Raw genomic sequence first — 4,251 nt, forward strand, 5'->3', positions numbered from 1 at the left:
ATGTCACATATATCTGTAACAAATAACTGAAAATACTTTTTCTTTGGACTAAACTAAACTGTTTTACCTGATTTACTGTAAGAAAGATGGATCTACACGATGAATCAATTCCATCATTAAAAGGAAGTAAAGTCTTTCGAAAAAGACAAGCGCTTCTTGATTTAGGTCAAGAAGTTGTCGTCTAGACCAGCTGTAGGTTGACGAAAAATCTAGAAAAGTCATCACTAAAATCAGCAGGAAATCCACGGACCTCAGCATTAAACAGGGTCGCCAAGTGGTCAGATTTTTCATAACCATGAGAAGGATTTATCTCGTAAAATGGGGGGGCACCATGCAAATTAGCTGGATAAGACTAATGAATCAGATCCCCAGAAAGGATAATCTCCTTAAAAGATCAAAAATCAGCTTTTAAGCCTGATATTACTCAATCCTTGAGATTGACATTAAAGATTGAGAATTACAAACTCATGGAATTCAATGATATCTAAACTCGAGCTTGAACGAGAAAATATTTTGATCAAAATTACAAACCGATTTGTTTTCTGAAAACCCTATTTTTAATGCGTTCATTACCATTGAATGTAAAATCCTAGGAATTCACCTGGAATTCATTAGGTCACCTGAACTAAATCGGGTGTCAACCGTAAGAACGGTGGTTGCATAGTGGTCAAAGACAGGACCTTGTGCCAGACCGAAAAATCATAAGGGTGAGCTTTACTATTGCTCCTACCAAGGATAGTAATTGCGTCCGACACGTTATAGACCATAATTAAAAGCATGTCAGGGGACATTGCCTTAACAGTTGCTTGTTCAACGCTTTCCTTTACAACCGAACGGTAGTTTACCGAAAGGTAATATACGGGACAAGTAAACTGGACGTGTTGCTTTCCAAATACAAGGTTAGCAAGTGGGTGACACAAAACCACAAGTTTTGAGCTAAAATTTTCAAATCTGAAACCCACCAAACCCACAAAAATATTTTGCAAACACCGGTGAAGGGTTATTCCGGAAAACTTATCTAGGGTAAAAACTAGATTTAATTTTCAAAATATCAAATGTTTTCATAAAGATCCAATTTCCTTAATGGATCTAAATTTTTATAGTCATGTGGGACTGTAAACCATATCGTTACTACCATTGTTTATACCGCCGTATAGAAATCACTGATGTACAAAGTGTGAAGAATAAAGAAGTGACTCTAGTATTTCAAGACGATATTGCTTGAGGACAAGCAACGCTCAAGTGTGGAAATATTTGATAATGCTAAAAACGAACATATATTTCATAGCATTATTCCTCAAGAAAGACAAGCTTTTAGTTGCAATTGTTCTATTTACAAGTGATATTCGTTTAAATAATAAAAGGTGAAGACAAAAGACAGATTCGACGAATTGAAGACGCAAACGACCAAAAAGCTCAAAAGTACAAAATACAATCAAAGAGGTTCCAATTATTGATAAGAAACGTCTCGAAATTACAAGAGTACAAGATTCAAAACGCAAAGTACAAGATATTAAATTGTACGCAAGGACGTTCGAAAATCCGGAACCGGGACCAGAGTCAACTCTCAACGCTCTACGCAACGGACTAAAAATTACAAGTCAACTATGCACATAAATATAATATAATATTTAAATAATTCTTATAATTATTTATATATTATATAAATAAATAAAAACCGTCGGCAAGAAAGACTCCAAATTGTGTGAGATGTATTTACAAACTCCGCGACTCGCGGAGTTTGAAGGCAAAAAATGCCGCGAGTCGCGGAGCCCTAAAGTTTGAAACTCCCTATAAAGCCAACCGAATTCTGATCATTTTTCATAACATATATATCCATCTCTTTATCTATATCGTATATATTTATATTTATATTTTAATTTTAATTTTAATTTTAATTTTAATTTTAATTTTAATCCTAAGGGTATGTTAGCGAATTTTGTAAGGGTGTAAGTCGAAATTCTGTCCGTGTAACGCTACGCTATTTTTAATCATTGTAAGTTATGTTCAACCTTTTTAATTTAATGTCTCGTAGCTAAGTTATTATTATGCTTATTTAAAACGAAGTAATCATGATGTTGGGCTAATTACTAAAATTGGGTAATTGGGCTTTGTACCATAATTGGGGTTTGGACAAAAGAACGACACTTGTGGAAATTAGACTATGGTCTATTAATGGGCTTTATATTTGTTTAACTAAATGATAGTTTGTTAATGTTAATATAAAGATTTACAATTGGGCGTCCCTATAAATTACCATATACACTCGATCGGACACGATGGGCGGGGTATTTATATGTACGAATAATCGTTCATTTAACCGGACACGGGAATGGATTAATAGCCACTAGTAGAATAATTAAAACAGGGGTGAAATTATGTATAAGGACACTTGGTATAATTGATAACAAAATATTAAAACCTTGGGTTACACTCAGTCGACATCCTGGTGTAATTATTAAACAAAGTATTAAAATCTTGTTACAGTTTAAGTCACCAATTAGTTGGAATATTTAACTACGGGTATAAGGATAATTTGACGAGGATACTCGCACTTTATATTTATGACTGATGGACTGTTATGGACAAAAACCAGACGGACATATTAAATAATCCAGGACAAAGGACAATTAACCCATGGGCTTAAAACTAAAATCAACAAGTCAAACATCATGATTACGGAAGTTTAAATAAGCATAATTCTTTTATTTCATATTTAATTTCCTTTATTTTATATTTAATTGCACTTCTAATTATCGCATTTTTATTGTTATTGTATTTAATTGCACTTTTAATTATCGTACTTTTTAATTATCGCAAGTTTATTTTATCGCACTTTTATTATTCGCAATTTCATTATCGTTATTTACTTTACGCTTTAATTTAAGTCTTGTATTTATTTATAATATTTCACATTTGGATTTAACTGCAACTAAAGTTTTAAAATCGACAAACCGGTCATTAAACGGTAAAAACCCCCCTTTATAATAATAATATTACTTATATATATATTTGTATTTTTATAAAAGTAAACTAATATAGCGTTAAGCTTTGTTTAAAGATTTCCCTGTGGAACGAACCGGACTTACTAAAAACTACACTACTGTACGATTAGGTACACTGCCTATAAGTGTTGTAGCAAGGTTTAAGTATATCTATTCTCTAAATAAATAAATATCTTGTGTAAAATTGTATCGTATTTAATAATATTTCTTGTAAAATTTAATAGCTATTTTATATACACCTCGCGACACATCAAGTTATCCGTTGTAGTATAGTGGTAAGTATTCCCGCCTGTCACGCGGGTGACCCGGGTTCGATCCCCGGCAGCGGCGCCAAAAATAACTTGATGTGTCGCGAGGTGTATATAAAATAGCTATTAAATTTTACAAGAAATATTATTAAATACGATACAATTTTACACAAGATATTTATTTATTTAGAGAAAGGATATACTTAAACCTTGCTACAACACTTATAGGCTGTGTACCTTATCGTACAGTAGTGTAGTTTTTAGTAAGTCCGGTTCGTTCCACAGGAAAATCTTTAAACAAAGCTTAACGCTATATTAGTTTACTTTTATAAAAATACAAATATATATATATAAGTAATATTATTATTATAAAGGGGGGTTTTTACCGTTTAATGACCGGTTTGTCGATTTTAAAACTTTAGTCGCAGTTAAAACCAAATGTGAAATATTAAAAATAAATACAAGACTTAAATTAAAGCGTAAAGTAAATAACGATAATGAAATTGCGAATAATAAAAGTGCGATAAAATAAACTTGAGATAATTAAAAAGTACGATAATTAAAAGTGCAATTAAATACAATAACAATAAAAATGCGATAATTAGAAGTGCAATTAAATATAAAATAAAGGAAATTAAATATGAAATAAAAGAATTATGCTTATTTAAACTTCCGTAATCATGATGTTTGACTTGTTGATTTTAGTTTTAAGCCCATGGGTTAATTGTCCTTTGTCCTGGATTATTTAATATGTCCGTCTGGTTTTTGTCCATAACAGTCCATCAGTCATAAATATAAAGTGCGAGTATCCTCGTCAAATTATCCTTATACCCGAAGTTAAATATTCCAACTAATTGGGGACTTAAACTGTAACAAGATTTTAATACTTTGTTTAATAATTACACCAGGATGTCGACTGAGTGTAACCCAAGGTTTTAATATTTTGTTATCAATTATACCAAGTGTCCTTATACGTAATTTCACCCCTGTTTTAATTA

The 4,251-nt window shown here is 31.6% G+C and overlaps 1 non-coding gene across 1 annotated transcript; it reads left to right on the forward strand.

Moving 5' to 3' along the window:
* Positions 1-3,263: 3,263 nt before the first annotated feature.
* Positions 3,264-3,335, forward strand: TRNAD-GUC (transfer RNA aspartic acid (anticodon GUC)). Its single transcript has one exon. It is a non-coding gene; the product is annotated as a tRNA-Asp (tRNA).
* The last annotated feature ends 916 nt before the right edge of the window (positions 3,336-4,251 follow it).

The sequence above is a fragment of the Rutidosis leptorrhynchoides genome, chromosome 2 (assembly GCF_046630445.1).
Source record: "Rutidosis leptorrhynchoides isolate AG116_Rl617_1_P2 chromosome 2, CSIRO_AGI_Rlap_v1, whole genome shotgun sequence".
Taxonomy (NCBI): Eukaryota; Viridiplantae; Streptophyta; class Magnoliopsida; order Asterales; family Asteraceae; genus Rutidosis; species Rutidosis leptorrhynchoides.